The 23,444-nt window shown below is 46.1% G+C and overlaps 1 protein-coding gene across 1 annotated transcript in view; it reads left to right on the plus strand.

The window, feature by feature from the left end:
- The first annotated feature begins 457 nt into the window (after positions 1–457).
- kank2 (KN motif and ankyrin repeat domains 2) overlaps positions 458–23,444 on the plus strand; it is a 116,395-nt gene continuing 93,408 nt past the window's right edge. Inside the window, exon 1 of the mRNA XM_067973094.1 lies at positions 458–535. The gene's annotated coding sequence lies outside the window, so the exon portion shown is untranslated. The remainder of the gene's footprint in view (positions 536–23,444) is intronic.

Below are 23,444 nucleotides of genomic sequence, written 5' to 3' on the forward strand. Positions count from 1 at the left end.
CGAGAAACATTGTACACAGAAGGTGGGGGCAGATAAATGAGGGGAAAACTAAAATATTAAAAACCACATTTTTTTAAATCATAAATTAAATTAATTGGAACTGGATATATAATTGAAAATGAAAAAAATTGCAGGTCTATAGGGAAAGAGCAGGAGAGTGGGACTAAATTGGATAGCTTTTACAAAGAGCAGGCACAGGCACGATGGGCCGAGTGGCCTCCATCTGTGTTGTATGATTCTATGGCTCTCTATTAAAGCACAGCATCAAATGCAAAACTACTTATTTCCTTGGTGGCGGTAAGTTTTTTTTAAAAATACCTAGGGTTCTGGTGTATCAGATAAGGATTGTGCGCTACCTGTACAGGTTTCTGTGGGTCCTGACGACCACGTCGTACGTTTGTTGAAGATGTGGCAATTTAGAGAGAGTCCCTTAGCAATCCCTCGGCCGCTTGGCGCAAGGATTCTGAAACTTTTTGGTTCTCAGTTGAAGCTGAAGGAGGATTTGGCTGCGAACAGCTGGGAGTCAGCTTTTAATGTAAGTCACATAAGTTTTTAAGTAACGTTTATTTAAAAAGAAATTGATATTTTTAATCCTGATCTTTGCATTTACTTTAATAAGATTTGTTTTTTTGATACTGTGTCGTTGTGATTTTGATGAATTGGATGAAAGTGATGAGAAAGCTTCAAACTATCATTTTTTTAAATTTCCTTTACAAACATGAGTCAGTTCCCCCAACATTAAACTGCTATCTTTTTGTCTAAATCAGCTTGGAGTTTAAACCTTTTGCAGAGATTTAATTGGGAGTGAATTCTGCTTTTGGGGGCGGTGGGCTGTTATTTTTCTGGGGATTGTGGGGGGGGTGTGTGATTTGGGAAAAATTTCAGACTCTCCCGAGGATGCGAGAAAAATTTGCAACAATTTAAAAAGTGAAACTGACGCGCGACGTGTTAATGTAAATAACACCCTTCATCCTAGCCTGACAGCCCCGAGAATGTGATCGGAATTCCCGGCAGAATTCTCGGAAGTTATTGGGAACAGAGGGGTCAGTCAGAACAGCCCAACAAAAAAAAAAGTGATGAGAAGTGTCACCGATTGAGGAACCCGGAGAATATTTAACCAGACCCTCCCCGAGAAGAGAGAGAAAACACATTGTCATAACATTTCATTTTTGTTTTAAAACCTTCCCTTTCGTTGGTCAGCGGCTTCTCTGAAATGAGACATCAAGTTTAGTTGCCAGTTTGAACCATCTCCTCGTCCTCCCACATTGTGATAGTTTTTGAGCTGAGACCTCCCATTGGACTGAGAGGGTCTCCCTTTAGGTGTTAATGTGCCCTCATCCCCCCCCGCCCCCCCCCCCCCCCCCAGAGACCAGTTCCCAACCACATGGTGCTGGGTTTATTGGCCCCAGCTCTCAGTTGATGAAATTTACCCAATTAGGGCTGGAGGGTCCGAGGGGCAACCTTCAGTTGTGGATTCCCCCTTCCCCCTTTTCTCGCCCCCATCTCCAAATCCTAGAATTCTCCTTGATGTCCCCACCTCCTCAAGCTCTTCATAGCCGCCTGTGTCTCTGGCCCAACTGCCATTGGTTTGTGTTGACTAACTATGTATTTCCAGTCTCTAAAGCTGGTCTTCCAGGTGTTAAAGCTGCTTGGTTATTTAGTTTTGTGTTGAACTGTACTGCACTGTACTTTGAAAAAGTTCTATCATCCTGACAGCACAGCTAGTGTAGTTGTAATCGCGTGCACCTTAACAGCCGATTGAGATGTGTTTGTGAGTGTAGAAATGATCATTAAATAACATCTGTACACGTAGGATGCTGCAGTGTGATAAATGATAACACTGGTATTTATGTAACAACTTATCGCATCAAAATAGTTCCAACCTTCTTCACGCATTGACATACTTGTTATGTTGGCAAAAATGACCCGGCAACATTCCACAAACAACAGTGAGATGATTGGCCAATTAATCTCTTCTTGGCTGATGGAGGAATGTTAGCCAAAGTATTGGGAGAACTCCCTGCTTATCCTCAAATAATGCATATTTAACATCCACCTGAACCACTACAAAGGCAGATTGGGGCCACATCCAGAAGACCCCCCATCTCCGACAGTGCCTCACTCCCTCAGTACTGCACTGAAGTGTTAGCCTAGACTATGTACTGAAATCTTATTGTCAGTTTAAACCTACAACCTTCTGACAAAGAGGTGCGAGCGATACTAACTGAGCCAAGCTGACATACCGTGGTTCTGATTGTCTTTGTAACACACCCCTGGTACTATGAGCCTCTAATAGAATCGTACAACACAGAAGGAGGCCATTCGGCCCATCATGCCTGTGCCAGCTCTCTGCCACCAATTAGTCCCACTCCCCTGCTCTTTCTCCAGAGCCTGGCAAATTTTTCCTTTTCAAGTATTTATCCAATTCCCTTTTGAAAGTTATTATTGAATCTGCTTCCACCGCCCTTTCAGGCAGTGCATGCCAGATCATAACAACTCGCTGAGTAAAAAAATTTCTCCTCATCTTCCCCCTGGCTTTTTTTGCCAATAATTTTAAATCTGTGACCTCTGGTGACTGACCCTCCTGCCAGTGGAAACCGTTTCTCCTTATCTACTCTTATCAAAATCCCTCATAATGTCCTAAGTTTGCTCTCAAGTGTATTGCACAGTAAGAAAAAAAACTATGCTTAGATCAAAAAGGAACTAACTGTGGTTAATCGTCTCCTTTCAGTCCTTGTTTCCAGGCTGTGTAATTATTGCTGACTCTGGGTAAATATAGGGGATATCAAAAGAGATCACAATGCAAGTATAGATGAGAAAGATCATTCAGCCAAAATGATCCTAAAGTGCCCAAACCGCAGCATCCAATTGTTCCTTAAATGATTCAAAGTTTTCACCTCCATGACTCTATCAGAAGCTCATTCCATGTATCGATCACTCTCTGTGTGAAGAAAAACTTCCTGATACCAGTCCTAAATTTACCTTTTTATAAGTTTAAACTTATGTCCCTTGCCGTACTCCCACAATTTAATTTGAAGTAATTTTCAGGATACCATTTACTATCCTAAGTACCTCTCTCTATAAGATCACCTCTCAGACGCCTCCTTTCAAGGTTGAAGAGTTCAAATCTTTCCAGTCTTTACTCCTAACACAAGCCTCTAACAATATGGATTAGAGATGGATGGATTTTTGTTAGGCAAGGATATTAAGGATTACGGCACCGAGGCGGATAGATGGAGTTAAGATACAGATCAGCCATGATCTAATTGAATGGTGGAACAGGCTCGAGGGGCTGAATGGCCTCCTCCCTATGTTCCTATCAGGCCCATGGCTCTTCTCTGCATTGCCTCCAGTTTTTGAACATCTCCCTTGTAGCTCAGTGGCCAGAACTGGAGGCAATGTGCAAGGTGAGGTCTAACCAGAGCTATAAACAATTTGAGCGTGACTTCCTCAGACTTGTACTGTACTGTTTTGATTATATAGTTCAGCATTCTATTTGATTTGTTGATTGCTGCTCTGCATTGATTAGACATGTTGAGTGTCAAGTCTTCTAAAGCTCCCGGGTCACTTTCCCTCCGCTATTTCAGTGCCATTCATGAAGTACACGTGTTGTTCAAGCATTTCAGCTGCAGTTGTTCTTTCCCACTTAAATATTTTGTCCAGCACGTTCTGTAATTTCTGAGCTGCCTTCTTTGATTCATCGCCCTCCGCCTCCCATTGTGGAATCATATGTAAATTTGACCATTTTGCATTGAACGTCTGAATCAAAGTCATTGACATAAATTAGAGACAACAGTGGTCCAGTTTTGATCCCTGGCTCACACCATTCAGAATTCCCGTCCTCCCTCCACCTGATGTAACTTCTCCAACAAGTAAGTACCTGTTGATTTCTACCCTTCAGCCGATTTCTTATCCATTCCCAAGATTTATCCTGAGTCTTCACATTTTTGATTATAATTATTAACAGTTTGTGTGGAACTTTATCAAATGCCTTTTGGAAATCTAGACGCATTATGTCGTGGGGTTTTCCACTTTAGTCTCAAGGATCCTAATGTGGCAGACTGTTACAGGTTGTGACTATCTGTTTTAAAGATTGATTATGGGTCACCATTGTGTTAAAATTGGATAGCCATGTGGTGAAGGATAGAAACTAGAACCTGGTCTTTAGTTGCTGCCAAGACTTTATTCACAGAGATTCCCCTTACACACACCACACCCTAGATAAGCTCTCTTATAAATGGATACAAGAGAGTCCCCAATTGATACCCACCACCTGAATACAATTAACACTCATTGATATAAATCATACAATTAACAGATTGGCTGCCTAGGCCCTAATCTCTGGAATTCCCTCCGTAGACCTCTTTGCCTCTCTACCTCTCTCCTCCTTTAAGATACTCCTTAAAACCTACCCCTCTGACCAAGCATTTGGTCACCTGCCCTAATATCTCCTTATGAGGCTCGATGTCAAATTTTGTTTGATAATCGCTCCTGTGAAGCGTCTTGGGACGTTTTACTATGTTAAAGGCACTATATAAATGCAAGTGGTTGTTGTCAGGAGCTCTTGATGTATTAATATTCATTGATTACAGGATGGGTTTGTTTTAAAGGAATTTGATGCAGAATCAAAGTGTGGGGTGAGAGTGCAAGAAGGGGCAAAGGTATAGTGGGGGTGCAAGCAAATGACCTAAAATAACCTGGTGTCATTGATTCCGGAAAGTGGGTACATGCCTCTCCTCTGCTCTATTCCTGCCATTAAATGATAATACACATTATTGGTTCAGTTCTGGTTAAGAACAGAAGTGTCAGCTGTTATATAAAGCTAATTCAGTCTTTCTTTGAAATAACCCCTTGCCTGTCTCTCTGTGGCCCATCTGCCTCCACACTGCCCTGTTTCAGCTGGGAATACCCAGGCTGCGATTTGTGTGGTCATCCTGCAATGGTGACTTTATTTGGTATGAGAGTGGAGTTTCAACTTAGAGTGCCCACATTGCCAGTAAGGTGTTACCCATGAAAAAAGAAAAAGACTTGCATTTATATAGCTCCTTTCACAACCTCAGGATGTCCCAAAGTGCTTTACAACCAATGAAGTACTTTTGAAGTGTAATCAGTGTTGTAATGTAGGAAACATGGCAGCCAATTGCGCACAGCAAGGTCCCACAAACAGCAATGTGATAATGACCAGATAATCTATTTTAGTGATGTTGGTTGAGGAATAAATATTGGCCAGGACACCAGGGAGAACTCCCCTGCTCTTCTTCGAAATAGTGCTGTAGGATCTTTTACATCCACCTGAGAGGGCAGATGGAGTCTCGGTTTAACGTATCATCCAAAAGACGACACCTCCAACAGTGCAGCACTCCCTCAGTACTGCACTGGGAGTGTCAGCCTAGATTTTGTGCTCAAGTCTCTGGACTTGAACCCACAACCTTCTGGCTCAGAGGCCAGAGGTGCTACCAACTGAGCCACGGCTGACAGCAATTGAATGCAGTATCAATTGAGCTGCCAACATGTGACGGGAGAAGAGCTTTGTCATGTCTCACATTGATATTTCTGTATTATATCTGTTACACATTAAATTTTAGATAGACTATAATATTAGCTGTATGCTTAAGAATTCTTAAGTCTTTGTGGGGAAAAAGACAGTCGATAAATGCAGTCCAGTGATACTATATTTGGGGCTATCTGGGGCCTTCTGTTCTCCAGAGGGAATTGTTCCATGTATTCACAAGCTAATTGTATTGGAAAATCTTTTGCGTTTCGGAGATTTTAATGCATCCGAGCTTGCAAGCTCATATATAAGAGCCAGTTTGACTATTTCAGAGCAAGGAAGTTGTTTGATATGCCAGGCAGGAGTCAAAACAATGAAACCCACTCTCGTCTTCACATCCTATCTACTCGAAGAGCAATGTTGATCAATAGCATGATTATCTGTCCGATGGGAAAGGGTTTCTTTGATCTGGTGTGTTGAAACTTGCTTTGGGCTGATGCATGTGCTACTGGTTTTCCCTGTTCTCCAGTTCCCTGCTTGCCTGCCATTTCACTGCATTGGGAGGAGCTCCATTGCAGTCAAACGCCCATGTTATGTTCATCTATGATTCCGTTAAAAGCTTCTGGCTGGGACTGCCAAGATGTTAAACTCTATTATTTTGTTTTGGAGCAGTTTAAGTAAAGCAAGTGTTGTACTTTTGATTATTCACTGCATTTGTTTGCCTCTGTGTAATCGCATTCCTTGTAAATAAATTCGACTGTTAATTTTAGTGTGAGCATAATGTGGTCATAGCAGTGACGTCCTTTCTGCAGGAGCACATGGTGGCAACTCATTTTTGTTTCTGGTGTTTAACACAGCAGTACGAGTGTAATTATTAGTCTCGTGACATGCCATTCCATTCAAGTCAAATGTAAGATTGCAAAATTTCATTTCATAGAAGGTGCACATCTGCTGATGGAAGTTGCCTTTTTGCTGTGAGGCTGAAGAAAGAATATTGAGAGAGCGACTGAAATGTAACACAAATATTATCTGATACATGACTCGAGATTTGTACTCTGGACCTGCCAAGCTACAGTGCGGGCATTGCCCAAACACTGCCATTGAATGCATTACTGGTGCAGCTGCAATATACTGCCCAACACAGGAGTCGAGCATTCTCACTCAGTCCACTGGGCTCCGATGGAGGTGTGTCTAATTGAAACCAGCGATTTTCCCATCCTTTTGGCTGTGTACGCCCATGGAATAATCCCCTGTTGTAAATTGGAATAAATGAATCATCAATACTTCATTGTGTTTAACCCCGTTTTCTCAAAGGCCAGTGAGTCAGATTGAACCTAGCTATGATCAAAAGCCAACTTAAATTGTAATGTAAAGGCCCGTTCGAATGGAATTTAAATACAGCTCTTCCCAGGCAGTGATGGATCAAGATTTAGTGCAGAGTTCTACGCCATGGTATGCATTGATGGCATAAGTGTCGGGGTGGGACATGAGTCAGGATCTGGGCTGATGTGACCTACCCCCATCCCAGTTAATCCCGAGGAGTGGCAACGGGTCAGACATCAGAGACAGCCTTTGGAATCTGGACTGAGGTGATCGGAATCTGTGCAGTTTACCAAATGGAACCATTGGGTTTGAGTGATAGAGTTGAATTGAGTGACACATTCCCACGCAGTATAAAAGTCACACTATTGGGAGAGTGGGAGCACTGGGCTTTATCCTATGTTAACAATGCCCTTTTCCAATCAGCAAATGAAATGGACTGTCCCATACTTGTATAAAGCAGTGGAAAAACTCCAACATTTTTTTAATAGACTGAAAGTTGTTTTAAAATGTTTATTGGGATTCCTGAACAGCAATCTCGGACTTTAATGTTTTACAGTAATTTCCGTTGGGTTTTCTCTCCCAGTCTCCAGTTGGAGCTCTCTGTTCTCCCAAGGCTGCTGTTATTTTGGGCTCGGCAGATGTTTGCCATTATTCTAATTATTACTTCAGCCCCTCCTCCTTCCTTGAATTGCTTTTCATCTGGGGCTGATTTTGATTATTTTCTTCGTGTTGCTGAGGAAAAGCAGAGACGGAATGGTGCCAGAAGTCTGGAAGAGTGAGAGAGAGAGAGAGAGAGAGAGAACACGAACATACAACAGAGAGACGGGGACTGAATGGGGAGAGAGAGAGAATACGTACAACAGAGAGAGGGGGACTGAATGGGGCAGAGACTAACGAATGAGAGAGAGAGGCTGAACAGAGGAAGGAGTGACAGATGTCCTGTTACATTACATAATCATTACGAGACTTTCCTTTATAACACCCTGTCAGAAACATTCAACCCTCATTATACAGCTCTCAGCTATAGCACTCTGCCCGTTACAACCCACTCTCATTATAAGGCTCGCAGTTATGGGGTGTGGTCTGGTAACATTAGTCTAATGCCAACAGAGTGCCAAATTAGGGCAGTTTTTGTGTTAGAAACTGGGTTAAGGCTGCCCAAAGTCGATCCACTTACAGCCAGCAGAGACGGGAGACTCTCACGTCAGTCTGGGCTACTTTTGACTTGGGTCCTTTAGGTGAAAAGACAGTGTCTGATTTACTGCACCTGACTACAGGAAATTCTGTCTTGCCAATCAAAAAATCCAAACAAGATTGCCTTTTATGGTAGCAGACAATAATTTGGCAACACTTTGGTTAATGTAATGCAAAAGAGAACTGACGAAATTTATTTATGGAAGAATTGGTTTTTAGGTTTTGGTCCAGCTGCCACCAATGACGACACCAGCTCATGGGAAACTTATTTGTGGTTTGGCTTCATAGCAGGAAAATCAGTGTACCAGATAAAGCAGCTCAGCTTTGGGTAGCTCGGTGCTTTGCCCTGTCCATTGGTCAGTCCCCATGGCCAAGTGCTCTTCCCTCTTAATGGGATGCTGTGGGCCCACAGCTATTTTTTATACTTTTTACATACAGCTGTCAATCTAGACTGAAGAGGAGAGTTTTAAGTGGGAAAGAAGTTGCAGGGTTGGTAAAGAGGGGAGAGGTCAAGAGTGAGTGAGGCTTGGCCTTCATCAAGGAGGGACAGGAGACCGAGTGGCACAGTAAATAGTGTAGATGGGAGCAGAAAGTTGCATAGGGACATTGATAGGTTAAATGAGTGGGCAAAACTGGCAGATGGAGTTCACTGTGGGAAAGTGTGAGGTCATCCACTTTGGACCTAAGAAAGATAGGTCAGAGTATTTTATAAATGGCGAGAAGCTAGGAACTGCGGATGAGCAGAGAGATTTAGGGGTCCAAGTACAGAAATCACTAAAAGCTACTGGACAGGTACAAAATATAATTTTGAAAGCCTAATGGAATGTCTCAAAAGATCTGGAATACAAAGGGGTGGATGTTATACTAGAGGTGTACAGAGCACCAATTAAACCCCAGTTAGAGTACTGCATTCAGTTCTGGGCACTGCACCTCAGGAAGGATATATTGGCCTTGGAGGGGGTGCAGCACAGATTCACCAGAATGCTACCGAGGCTAAAAGGGTTAAATTATGAGGACAGGTTGCATAAACTAGACTTGTATTCCCTTGACTATAGAAGATTGAGGGGTGATCTAATTGAGGTGTTTAAGATGAGTAAAGGATTTGATGGGCTAGATAGAGAGAAGTTATTTCCTCTGGTGGGGAGTCCAGAACAAGGGGGCATAACCTTAAAATTAGAGCTAGGTTGTTCAGGGGCGATGTCAGGAAGCACTTCTTCACACAAAGGGGAGTGGAAATCTGGACCTTCCTCAAAAAGCTGTTGAGGCTGGGGGTCAATTGAAAATTTCAAAACTGAGTTTGATAGATTTTTGTTAGGCGAGGGTATTAAGGGTTAGGGGAACCAAGGCGGGTAGATGGAGTTAAGGTACAGATCAACCACTGAATGACGGAACAGGCTCGAGAGGCTGAATGGCCTCCTCCTGTTCCTATGTTCCTGTGTGTTTCTGACAGCTCGGCCTGGGACCTATGCTTGTGTGGCCTGAATTAGATAGAGTGGAAAATATGTTTCTGCGGGTATTGTGATACGGTCTGTTGAGTGGCTGGGCTATTAATATTTTATTGCCGGTCACTGTGTGCCTGGGTTAGACTCTAATCTGTTAACTGGAAGGCCTTGCAGCTGTAGTTTGACGCAGCACTGCTGCTGGGAACCTGCCCAACACTTTTGGGGGTGACTGCGAACCCCATCTGTGAGCATCAGGCCGCTGGGAAGTATGTGACCGTGTTGATTTAAGTGATCAATTATAAACGTGTGTTTCTGACAGCTCGGCCTGGGACCTGAGCTGTGAGGAACTGGGAATCGGGTGTTTGCCTGTTAGATATAACACTGACCCTGTAATTGAGGCAAGTGACTTCCTATTGCTCAGATCTGTTCAGAAACAAACATTTCCACTCCTCAGGACTCTATATAGAAAATTGCAGGATTTGTGCAGCAGATCAGGGTAGGAATTTGTGGGGGTCCCTTTGAGGCAAGTCACTTAATCTGCCTCGAATTCAGTGAGTTTCAAACCTGTCAATGTGGCAGGCCCCTTCAAATATTGACATACTTCTGGATACACTGAATCCTAACGTCTCAAAGTCAGCTATCCAAAGGAAAACAATGCAGCAAACATTTTGAATTATTACTTCACTTCCATCAAGCATTTGTAAACAATACTTGGGGCCAGAGTCTGAGCTCATTCATTGCTGGTTTTAAAGTGTCTGATACTCGCTGTCTAGAGCTGGGAATGATTGCCAAACTGTACTGGGTTTCTAATCCGAACTGGGAAACGGCTTCTGATCCGAACTGGGAAACGGCTTCTGATCCGAACTGGGAAACGGCTTCTGATCTGAACTGGGAAACGGTTTCTGATCTGAACTGGGAAACGGTTTCTGATCTGAACTGGGAAACGGCTTCTGATCTGAACTGGGAAACGGTTTCTGATCTGAGCTGGGAAATGGCTTCTGATCTGAACTGGGAAACTGATTCTGATCTGAACTGGGAAACGGCTTCTGATCTGAACTGGGAAACGGTTTCTGATCTGAACTGGGAAACGGCTTCTGATCTGAACTGGGATACGGCTTCTGATCTGAACTGGGAAACGGCTTCTGATCTGAACTGGGAAACGGCTTCTGATCTGAACTGGGAAACGGCTTCTGATCTGAACTGGGAAACGGCTTCTGATCTGAACTGGGAAACGGCTTCTGATCTGAACTGGGAAACGGCTTCTGATCTGAACTGGGAAACGGCTTCTGATCTGAACTGGGAAACAAATTCTGATCTGAACTGGGAAACGGTTTCTGATCTGAAGTGGGAAACGGCTTCTGATCTGAACTGGGAAACGGTTTCTGATCTGAAGTGGGAAACGGCTTCTGATCTGAACTGGGAAACGGCTTCTGATCTGAAGTGGGAAACGGCTTCTGATCTGAACTGGGAAACGGTTCCTGATCTGAACTGGGAAACGGATTCTGATCTGAACTGGGAAACGGTTTCGGATCTCCTGTAATTACTACGAGTTATGCCTCTTGCTCTGTGAAGGAAATTACTTGATGTACTGTTTTTGGGGCATTTGGATGATCTAATCTGGACTGTGGAAATGTGAACAGTCACACCCAGCTGTCACCCACAGTCCAAGAAATGAAGAGGAGACGCCCGTGAAATCTATACAAATGTGTATATATATTTTTCTAATTTTACACAATTTCTAGTCCGTGTAGTGGGATTGTAAAATGGTGCAGGAGGTGAGGGGAGACACTGGATTCAAATCCCTGCAAATATGAGAGCAAAGTCTGCTCTTGGAGAGAAGCGTTTCACCAGTTTTGTTTTTCCCACGAGAAAGGGAGTTCCCCGAACCAGAGTGGGGGTGGGTCCTACTGACTTTCCCTCATATTCAAGTACAATTCTTGTACAAACACTGAGAGCACAATCTCACACTTTACCCCAGTGCAGACAGCGATGTGAGCAGGATTCTGGACTCGTGATGTTTTGGTTTAACTGAACCTAACTTATTTTAAAAATATATATATAAACTCCTCCTTCGGATCAGGAATTCTGCGTCATGGAGGGAATGGGAATAGTGAGTGATATCGTTTGCGGTTTTGTGTTAGAAAGTGCTGGAAATTCACAGCGGGTCGTTCAGCATCTGAAAGCGACAGACAGGCGCTGAGTCTTACTGGGGTACGTGGGTGTCGCCCACCCTCTGGTACTACCTTCATGTGCGAGTCTAGACAATGAGTGGCAGACAGCTATTCGGCCATGAAGGGCGTCACAGCCTAACCTAATCCCGTTGCCCTGACGCGCACCCCCGCCGCCCCAGCCGAAGTCACTGGGATCGTGCCTGGGATTGGGAATTCTGGCCAGTTCCAAGCGTTCAAACGACAGTTGTAGCATCGTGACCTCTGCCCCCCCCCCCTCCCCCCCCCCCGCACCGAGATCAGCCCATCGCGAGCAGAGGCAGGAAATCAAACCCTTGGCCTGCTGGTCTACGTCACTGAGTACAAGAAGAAAAATAATAGGGTAATGTTTCCAACGGGCCCCTTCGTCAGGAGCTGGACGTTCGCCATCTACCCTCTCCAGGCACTTCCACGTTTCCTGCTTTTATTTCTGGTGTGATTTTTGACCCATGCTGCTCCGGGTTTTTCTCCATCCAGTCCGTACTCCAGCAGAGGCTTCCTCTTTGAACCTTGAGGGAGTACGGAGCGAACTCGTGCTTTTTTAATCACGTTTTAGAATGTTTAATAAAGGCTCCAGCCAAAGAAAACGCGAAGCCTAAAAGGCCATCTGCTATCCCACCCGCGCTGTACAGTCACACATGAAACCCCTCTGACTTGTATGTTTAAGGGAGAGAGTGCAAGGGAGGGAGGTGTAGATTCAAGCAGACTCTTGACTGCAGGACTGAAAGTGATTTATCCGTCTGGAAGGCTCCCGGCTCCGAGGCAGAAAAAAAATGTTGTTTTCGTTGGAAAGTCAGGGTTTGTTTTTACTGCTCGCTCTCTCTCTCTCTCTCCCTCTCTCTCCCTGTCTATCTCTCTCCCTATATCTGTCTCTCTCCCTCTCTCTCTCTGTCTCTCCTTCTCCCTCCATCTCTCTCTGTCTTCTCCCTGTCTCTTTCTCTGTCCCTCTGTGTGTGTGTGTGTGTGTGTCTGTGTGTCTCTCTGTCTTCTCCCTGTCTTGTCTCTCCTCTTTCCCTGTCTCTGTCTCTCCTTCTCTCTCCCTGTCTATCTCTCTCCCTCTATCCCTGTCTATCTCTTTCCCTATATCTGTCTCTCTCTCCCTCTCTCTCTCACTGTCTCTCCTTCTCCCTCCATCTCTCTGTCTTCTTCCTGTCTCTTTCTCTGTCCCTCTGTGTGTGTGTGTCTCCCTGTCTCTCTGTCTCTCTCTGTCCCTCTCTGTGTGTGTCTGCCTCTTTCTCTCTGTCTTCTCCCTGTCTCTTTCTCTGTCCCTCTCTGTGTGTGTCTCTCTCTGTGTATGTCTCTCTCTGTCTTCTCCCTGTCTCTCTGTCTTCTCCCTGTCTCCCTGTCTCTTTCTCTGTCCCTCTCTGTGTGTGTCTCTCTCTGTGTATGTCTCTCTCTGTCTTCTCCCTGTCTCTCTGTCTTCTCCCTCTGTGTGTGTGTCTCTCTCTGTGTGTGTCTCTCTCTGTCTTCTCCCTGTCTCTCTGTCTTCTCCCTGTCTCTCTGTCTTCTCCCTGTCTCTCTGTCTTCTCCCTCTCTGTGTGTGTCTCTCTCTGTGTGTGTCTCTCTCTGTCTTCTCCCTGTCTCTCTGTCTTCTCCCTGTCTCTTTCTCTGTCCCTCTGTGTGTGTGTGTCTCTCTCTGTCTCTCTCTCTCGCTCTGTGTTCTCTCTGTCTTCTCCCTGTCTCTCTCTCTCTCCCCCTCTCTTTGTGTGTGTGTGTGTCTCTCTCTCCCTCTCTTTGTGTGTGTCTCTCTCTCTCTCTCTCCCTCTCTTTGTGTGTGTGTCTCTCTCTCTCTCCCTCTCTTTGTGTGTGTGTGTCTCTCTCTCTCTGAGCCAGGGCAGGACATGAGAGAGCTGTATGCTATGAGGGGTTGGGGAGAAAGCAATTCCCGAAAATCTTTTTTTTTAAATGGACAAAGAATTCGCAGAGAACATGCCTCGAGTTTTACCCATGTTATTGCGTTTTAATATAATAATAAGCTCCGCAGCATGTTCTGTTAACTGATCCCAGACTCTGAACATTCCTATAGCAGCCCTAGTATCTATCAAATCAACCCCTCTGCACAGATGCCCTGCGAGGATTTAGTATGTATTAATATAACTATTGTAAAAATTAAAATCATATATTAATATCCTTCTGGTGCTTTTTAAATTAATTTTCCACCCATTTTATATTTTTTCTCCTCTCCTTTCTGCTCTGTACTACCCCTCCCCACCCCCCCTCCACAGGCTCTGGGCCCCACATCATTCCTGGCTGAAAATTGGGCATTTTTCCAGGTCTCTGCCTGTGTTCCTCCAAACCACGGGTCACTGCGATGGGGGAGGCCGTGGTGACTGAGTATCTCCTCGGGGAACAGCCTGACCCCTGGCTGGTTTTGGAAATTTGTAGATTGAGAATTGCAGGCACAGGCCAGATGCTGGTTGGCTGTAAATGAGGTGCCCAGACTGACATTTTTCTTGCATTTATATAGCGTCTTTAACGTCGTAAAACAGCCCAAGGCGCTTCACAGGACCGTTATCAGACAACACTTGACACCGAGCCACATAACGAGATATTAAGACAGGTGACCAAAAGCTTGGTCAAAGAGGTAGGTTTTAAGGAGCGTCGTAAAGGAGGAGAGAGAGGCGGAGGGGTTTAGGGAGGGAATTCCAGAGCTTGAGGTCTAGGCAGCTGAAGGCACGGCCACCAATGGAGGGGTGAAGGAAATGGGGGCTACAAGCTGTGGGATTATCCAAGAGGGAGTCAAGCCTGGGACGGTGGCAGGAGAATAGGAATGTCAAGGACTAGTGAAGGGTTGGGGTAGGGATTTGGGAGGGGTTGAGTACCCGAGAGGGGAGAAATGATAGGTGGCATTTGTCTGGGTGTAGAAGCCTCTGGCATGACCTTCATTGGTGAAGGAGTTGGTTGAATGTGTGACCTCCTCTCTAGAACCTAGGCCATCTGATTTATTCTTCTGGCACCTTTTGCTCACTGTAGGTAGGCCCAGTGACAGGCGGTGAGACAGATAGCACAGAATCGCAGGCTGCGTCCAGTGGGGTCTGACCCCAGTCTAGATACATCCCAGAGTTTAGTGCAACCTAGCCAGAGAGGAGCAGTCTAATGGCTGTTAAAGCTCTACGCTGAACACTGATGGGATCGGGGTGAGTCTGGTTTGATGCACTAGTGGGGACATCACATCTTACTGTGGATTTTACAGATACATTTCTAATTAAATGTTTTCTTTTTAATAATCTCGGGATGCGAACATCGCTGGCAAGGCCGGCATTTATTGCCCCTTGAGAAGGTGGTGGGCCTTCTTCTTGAACTGCTGCGGTCCGTGTAGTGAAGGTGCTGTCAGGTGGGGTGTTCCAGGATTTTGGCCCAGTGGCGATGAATATATGTCCAAGTCAGGATGTTGCATGACTCGGAGGTGATGTTGTTCCCATACACCTGCTGCCCTTGTCCTCCTAGGTGGTGGAGGTTGCGGGTTTGGGAGGTGCTGAAGAAGCCTTGGCGAATCATCAATATTAATATAAAAATCACACTGACCTTTCATCTGGAAAATCAGAATTAAAACCAACGCTGCTAATGTACCTGAGCCTTGCATTCAGGGGCTGTAAGGACAGGGAAGGCCGTTATACAGCGATTCTTGTAATGAACACAGTTACTATCTGGGCTTCACATTTGCAGGATATCAGAAACAAAAAGAAAAAACTGCCAGTGCCGGGAATCTGAAATAAAAACAGAAAATGCTGGAAATATGCAGCAGGTCAGTCAGAGTTAACACATGGTGAGGGGTCTCCGTTTGAAATGTTAACCCAACTCTCTCTTCCGATACTGCCTCACTTGTGTGTTATTGCAGGGTAAGCTCCCTTGTTCTGCAACTCTCCTTAAAACCTACTTCTTTGACTAAGCTTTTGGTCAACTCTCCTAATATCTCTTGACGTGACTCGGTGTCAGATCTTTTTGGTAACGCTCCTGTGAAGCGCCTTGGGAAGTTTTACTCCATTAAAGGCGCTATATAAATGCAAGTTGTTGCTGTCAGGAGAAAGCAGGGTTTGTGTGGGGCACCTGATCCTTAATCTCGTTGCTGGTTTAGCCTGACGGCTGTGTTCGAATTCACAACGTGAATCACCCTTCCAAAAAAGGTCATTTATGGTGTGAAGCACTTTCAATAATATGATACGGCACTGTTTAAACTCAAGTATTCTTTCCTGTGCGTGTAACTGGGGCCCACAGAAAGGGAGGGGGGGAGGCCTCACTGTGGATGGAGTGAGTCCAGCTTGTTACAGAGCAAGCTTAAGTGGGGCTCGTACTGACCACTACTGGCCTAAGTAATCAGCTCAACAAACTGGGGCACCTCTCCGGGTCACCAGGAGTGGGACGCACGGACTGCAGACGCAGTTCCAGCTTTGATAATGTGCTTCGTGTTTCAGTCCAGCCATCTCCACCCCCAGCACAGTGACCCAGGGAGAAGGTGGAATATAGTCACTAAATACTCCTCCTACCCACGTCGCAGATATACCCGGGGCTGGAGACTCGGGTGGGTTTGTAGGCTGTAATGGAACAATATCACCACACTGCTTGAAAGAAATAAAGAAAGAGCTTGCATTTATATAGCGCCTTTCACAACCTCAGAGGCAAGACTGAGCCACGGCTGACACCTTAGTACAAGACGTGAGGTATAACTATCCGGTGACTGGCACATTAAACCGAAGGGAGCACTTGGCCCCAGTCAGACCAGCCTGCATTATCTTCCGACACACTCAGCGTTTCACATGCTTGTCTGTGAATAGATTCAGACTCTGATTAAATCACACTAATGCATGAGACTGTTACCGTTCTGCGGAGTTCAAAAGAGGAATTGTTATCTGACTGTCAGACCTCAGCCGAAGTTCACTGCTGCTGAGCTTATAGAACGCGAGAGCTGGTAACCCGTTAAAGGGGATGTTTACTTCAGCGTAATAGCTTGGGTGAAAAATGTTCTGGAACATTCCTTCCCTTCATTTACGCACAAATCTTCCTTGCTCAGGCATGAGCCATGGCTCGGAAAAAAACAACGAGGGTTGTTGGATAGGAAATGTTAAATCCTGAGCAACTTTGTCACTGGGAATGGCACGATCCATATATACGGTACGGGCACTGCACTGGGGGTTTGGTGTAACCGTGAACCCAGCCACTGCCAGCAGCCCGGTGTCTTGCACTGTTCTCCGTGGTGTAGCTGGGATATCTTTTGTGTTGAGGCCCAGGCCCATCGTGCAGGACACCTCCAGGTTTGAAAAGAGTTGGAGACAAAATAAGTCAAGTAGCCATTGGTTCGGTGTCGCCAAGCTTGAGTTTTCAAGCCTGTGGATTTTTTAAAAAGAAACTCCAGTTTAAAGCTCAGAGTGTAAACACTCCGACCTAAAAAAAAATAGCTGCATGTGTACCAGCGGTACCAGGAACCCTGCTGCTGTAAACAGCTGGACACCGTGAAATGGGTATTGTGGGTTTCTGTGGAAAAGATCAGCCCAGTGACCTCAACGATGCTCAGCATCACTTAATGGGCTCTGACCATCATTCCGTGGGCTCTGACCATCACTCCATGGGCTCTGACCATCACTTCAATAGGACTGACCATCACTCCATTGGGACTGACCATCACTTCATTGGGACTGACCATCACTCCATGGGGCCTGACCATCACTCCATTGAGTCTGGCCATCGCACCATTGGGACTGACCATCACTCCTTTGAGTCTGACCATCACTCCATTCAGTCTGATCATCACTCCTATTGGCTGAATTTAAAATCCGTACTTGGTACATGTGCGCAGTAGTCGGTGCGAAGGACTAAGCTGCTTCATTGTCCTCTCCGTGGAGGGGATCTCCAATCGCAGCCCAATGCTGTCTGGAGTTAGGAAGCCCACTGAGGCACAGGATGACTGGTACAGGTGAGGCAGAGGCGTTTGTGGCAAACCATGTGTTTTGATGGCCTCGTGTTGACCGCGTTCAGGTGGCCTTGTGTCGGACACCGCAACGTGGGCGCTCAAAATCAGCGACTACATCATAGCGCTAGAGCTTCTGCGATCTCCTATTTCCTTGCTTGCATGCATGTAAAATGCAATGCGCGTGTTGCAAAATAGTGGGAGAGGTCTGGCACCTAAGGGCACATCCTTCAGCTCATGTTTGTATGTCAGTGGCTTCCTCTGCGTCCCTGTGGGATTGTGGTATGCTGTGTACACAATGGGCATCTCAATGAGGGAGCGTCCCATATGTGCTGCATATGTTCTGAAGACGGGCCTAATTCATGCCATATGTGCGTGCGAGCCTGTGATGTCATTAATTTGCTTTAAGTAAAGCCCCCTCCCCCCCCCCGTCTGCTGTTGCCTCTCAGTCCCAGCCCCCTCTACGAGCCAGAGTTTGAACTGTCTGAGGACTGCGTGGAGGAAGCAATGGCAGAGGTGGGTCATGAGGAAGCTATCCCCTGATGCTGCACTTTCCCTTAACTTAAGAGGGGCGCCACATCCGCTTCCATTTTCCTGGAGTCTCTAACGAGACCTACAAGGAGCTGGATAACATCACCAGTCCTCGGGTATTAAAGCCTTGCAAGCCGGTAATTCTGTGTAAACATGGGGCCATTTCAGGGGGAACAGTATCCGAGGCAGAGGTTATGGTTTGTGAACTCACATCGAGAAATAGAGAAAAAAGAAACTTGCATTTATCTAGAACCTTAACTCATCAAACTGCTTCACACAATGACTTTGAGTGCAGTCACTTGTTGCACAGAGAAACACACCAGTTATCTTGCACAAAACAAGATCCCACACATTGCAATGAGATGAATGATCTGCTCATCTGTTTTGGTCGATTTTCGATTCTGACCTTGTGCGTCGCCCACTTCCTTCGCCACACCATTGGCGGAAATTTGGGGAATTTCCTCCCAAAACCTCTCCACCTCTCCTTCTCTCTCCTCCTTTAAGACACTGCTTCAAACCTACCTCTTTGACCAAGCTTTTGGTCACCTGTCCTAATATCTCCTTACGTGGCTCGGTGTCAGATTTGGTCTGATTACGTTCCTGTGAAACACCTTGGGACATTTTCTTATGTTAAAGGCGCTATATAAATGCAAGTTATTGTTGAAGGAGATGAGATCACGAGAATTCCCTGCTCTCTGCATAGTGCCATGGGATCTTTAACACCCACAAGTACAGGCAGACAGTCTCAATTTAATATCTCATCCAAAAGACGGCACCTCCTTCAGCATATCACTCCATCAGTACTGCACTGGAATGTCAGCTGAGATTGTGCTCGAACCTCTGGAGTCGGGCTTGAACCCACAACCTTCTGAATCATGAGACATGAGTTTGATCAACTGAGCTTGGGCTAATACAGGGCTCGTTCTCTGATCTGGCAATCAGCAATGCAGCAGAGGATCCCTGATAATCTTGTTTGTACCACATGCATTGAGTGCTCAGGTCAATGTCCAAAATGGGATAATACAGATCTTACTCAGCCTATCTCCCCAGACCCCAGCTACAACCGGAAGCCCTGAGCATCAAAGAAAATGGAGATTATCTCCTCTCTCAACATCCGTCCACCTGCAATTGTTTCCCTTTAAACATAAACAAAATTCTGGTTCCCAGATGCTTCCTGCACCCCGTGGGACCTTCACCAGGGAGCCCATTACAGGCAGAGTTTCTGCCCCAAGCCCAGTATCAACCACCTGGTAGCGTGAGGTATCTAGGTTTCTCCAGGCGTTGCCCCTCCCGACCTCCTTCACCCACCACCAGCTCAAACCTAGAACCCCCCAGATCTCACATCGAACCTTCCAAGTTGAGCTTCGATGAACTTCATTGCTGGATTGTTGGGGTTGGTGTTTGTTGCTGTTGCTTAGTGCTGTGCAGTGTGTATCGACAGGCAGACACTTAAATATAATGAAATCTCTGTGGGAGTCCCACAGAACGCCAGCAGTTTCAGTGCACTGTGGTAACAGCATCTGGGATCAAAATGTCAAGATCAAGAGTCACATTCCCTGTGCCTAACTCCCAGCACAACGTGCCATAACCCATTCCCTCCTTGGCCTTTCCCCTACACTCATCTGGAACTCGCTTCGCTAAAAGGCTATGGATTCTGGGGTGGGGTGGGGGTCAATTGAAATTTTCAAGACTGAGATCGAAAGATTTTTGTTGGAACGAAAGAACGACTTGCATTTATATAGCGCCTTTCACGTCCTCAATAGTCACTGTTGTAATGTAGGAAATGAGGCTGCCAATTTGCCCTCAGCAAGATCCCACAAACAGCAATGTGATAATGACCAGATAATCTGCTTTAGTAATGTTGGTTGAGGGATAAATATTTGCCAGGACATGGGGGAGAACTCCCGAGCTGTTCTTCAAAATAGCACCGTGGGATGTTTTATGTCCACCTGAGAGGGCAGACGGGACCTCGCTTTAATGTCTTGTCCAAAGGACGGCACCTCTGACAGTGCAGCACTCCCTCAGTACTGCAGTGGAGTGTCAGTCTAGATTTTGTGCTCAAGTCTCTGGAGTGGGGCTTGAACCCACAACCTTCTGACTCAGAGGCGAGAGTGCTACCCACTGAGCCACGGCTGACATCGTTAGGTTAAGGGTATCAAGGGATATGGAACAAAAACAGGTAAATAGAGTGGAGGTACAGATCAGCCATGATCTAATTCAATGGCGGAACAGGCTTGAGGGGCTGAATGGCCTACTCCTGTTCCTGTGCTTTCTTCAACTGCACAATCAGTATCCTGGATCAATATCTGTGCTGCTCCACCATCCAGCCACGGGGAGCCCATTTATGTGCGTTAGATCCTGGTTTTTTTCCAGTCTTACCCTCAATGACGCATCTCTCCCCGGACCAAAGAAATGGCAAGTAAAGGTGGCATGAGCACCAACGTGAGGTGGAGCTGTGAGTGGCCCTAGCAGCTCTCCGGTTGAGAGTACAACACAGCACCTTGCAGCTACACTTGCTCCAAATTGAAGCCTTTTTCCCTCCATTTCTTCCATCATTTTCTGGTCCACATGTGTTTGTCCGTTTATTTTGGAGCTGAACCTGGACCTACACGAGACCCTGGAAGAGCTGAGTGGCTGGTTTTCATTCTTCTTTTCCTGTTGTTGTTTTCCTCAGCTCACTTTCACCAGGTTCCCCAGACGACAGGTGCCACTCGGTGCCGTATCTCGGGGAGCGACCAGGATCAGTGTGTCAACACTTATCAGCAACGTGACAAGTGGTGGTCCCAGAAGTGGGGGGGGGGGAGGCAGGTGAACGAGGATCCACTTTGCCCCCCCCAGTGGCACTTCAAGAACCTCTCTAACTGCCTTCGCGTACAATACAGAGCTCACTATGCATTGCCCAGACAGTGTATCTGATCTCTCCCATTCCAACATTAAAACAAAAAGCCTCTTGTAGCATCTTGGCCTGCCCGTTTCCCACACTCGCCTTCCTCATTCCTCACAGGGCAACATTATTTTCTTACCGCTGGATTTAAGAGAAACTTATACTCTGTGCTTTCTACCACAAGCATCTGAATTGAGGTTTCCAAATGCAGATTAGTTGAGAGTCTTTATTTGGTGCTGAGGAGAGCAGACCCTTGGACCAGCTGTCTGGGTTGAGATAAAACCACAGTGATGAATGCACAGCATTTTTCAATGTGTTTAATTTATGTTCTGATATGATCATCAAAATTAGACCATGGATCTCTGCCACTAGGGACTTCGGTTTGAAGATATTTCTCCTCCCTATCACTCTTCTCTTTTCCTCCCCTCCTACTGACTCCTGCGGGGTTACAGTTCTATAAATGCAAGGTGCCCTCTGGTACCTCACCCAAATGACCATGCCTAGGCTGGCAGCTAGCAACCATGGCGGAATCACGGCCAAGCCTTCCCCTGACCTCCCCCATGAGCAGTAGACATGGTCCACAGTCACTGCATGGTCATCTGGGGCAGTAATCCTGACTGACATCCTCCCCCTCACCCTCCTCTTCCTAACCATGGGATAGATTGATTCATGGGAATAAGAGGGTTGACCGATGAGGAGAGGTTGAGTAGAATAGGCCTACACTCTCCGGAGTTAAGAAGAATGAGAGACGAACTCATTGAAACGTATAAAATTCTTAGAGGGCTTGACAGTGTAGATGCTGAGAGGCTATTTACCCTGGCTGGAGAGTCTAGAACTAGGAGGTCATAGTCTCGGGATAAGGGGTTGGCCATTTAGGATTGAGATGAGGAGGAATTTCTTCACTCAGAGGGTTGTGAATCTTTGGAATTCTCTACCCCAGAGGGCTGTGGATGCTCAGTCGTTGAATATATTCAAGACTGACATCGATGGATATTTGGACATTAAGGGAATCAAGGGATATGGGGATAGGGCACGAAAGTGGAGTTGAGGTAAAAGATCAGCCATGATCTGATTGAATGGCGGAGCAGGCTCGAGGGGCCATATGCCCTACTCCTGCTTCTATTTCTTAGGTTCTTATTTCTTATGTTCTTATAATAAAGGAGGTTGGTAGGGGCTTTAGCATTGCTGTGTGCAGTGCACTCAACTGCTTCTTAATATCAGGTCGAGTGAATTGAATCAGCTGGATACTGGCATCTGTGATGGTATTTCAGTCCCTGCCACAAACTCTGTTCCCTTGCTACTGACTCCAACCCTCTCCCTGGCCCATTGGGTCAGGCTGAACCAGCCCATTCGCAGCCTCGATATTTTATTTGACCCTGAGCTGAGCTTCCAACTGCATATCCTGTCCATCACATAGACCGCCTACTTCCACCTCCATAACATCGCTCATCTCCGCCCCTCCCTCAGCTCATCTGCTGCTGAAACCCTCATCCATGCTTTCGTTACCTCAAGACTTGACTATTCCAATACTCTCCTGGTTGACCTGCCATCGTCCACCCTCCATAAACTCCAACTCATCCAAAACTCTGCTGCCCGTATCCTAACCTACACCAAGTCCCGCTCACCTATCACCCTCTGTGGTTGCTGACCTACATTGGCTCCTGGTCTACCAACAACTTGATTTTAAAATTCTCATCTTTGTGTTGAAATCCCTCCATGGCCTTGCCCCTCCCTACCCCTGCAACCTCCTCCAGCCCTACAACCCTCCGAGATCTCTGCACTCCTCCAACTTTGACCTCATGCGTCCCTGATTTTCATCGCTCCACCATTGGTGGCCGTGCCTTCAGCTGCCTAGGTCTTAAGCTCTGGAACTCCCTCCCTAAACCTCTTCACCTCTCTCCTCCTCAAAACCTCTTCAACCAAGCTTTTGGTCACTCATCCTAATAAATCCTTCTTTGGAGCGGTGTCAATTTTTGTCTGATTACATTCCTGTGAAGTGCCTTGGGACGTTTCCCTACATTAAAGGTGGTATATAACTTCATGTTGTTATTGGTGGTGGGGACCTCAGGAAAAGATTGATTCGGATTGTCCACTCAGTACTTTTAGCTGGAGACATTTGCAAACACTTCATCCTTGTCTCTTGCACTCACATGCTGGGCTCCACCATAGTTGAGAATGGGAATGTTCATGGAGCCTCTTCCTCCTGTTAGTTGCCTACCACCATGCTTGACTGGATGTGATAGAGCTAGAGAGTTATGCTCTGATCTGTCGCTAGTGGGACTGCTTATCTCTGTTTATAGTCTGCTGCATTTGGTGTTTGGCGGCTGGTAGGCCTGTGCAGTATCTTCACTAGGTTGGTATCTCATTCTGAGATTTACCCGGTGCTGTTCAGCCATTTCCCCCGACTTTCAACAGCACTACCATTGCCGAGTCCCCCACCATCAACATCTTAGGGGTCACCATTGACCAG

Source organism: Heptranchias perlo, chromosome 37 (assembly GCF_035084215.1).
Source record: "Heptranchias perlo isolate sHepPer1 chromosome 37, sHepPer1.hap1, whole genome shotgun sequence".
Lineage (NCBI taxonomy): Eukaryota > Metazoa > Chordata > Chondrichthyes > Hexanchiformes > Hexanchidae > Heptranchias > Heptranchias perlo.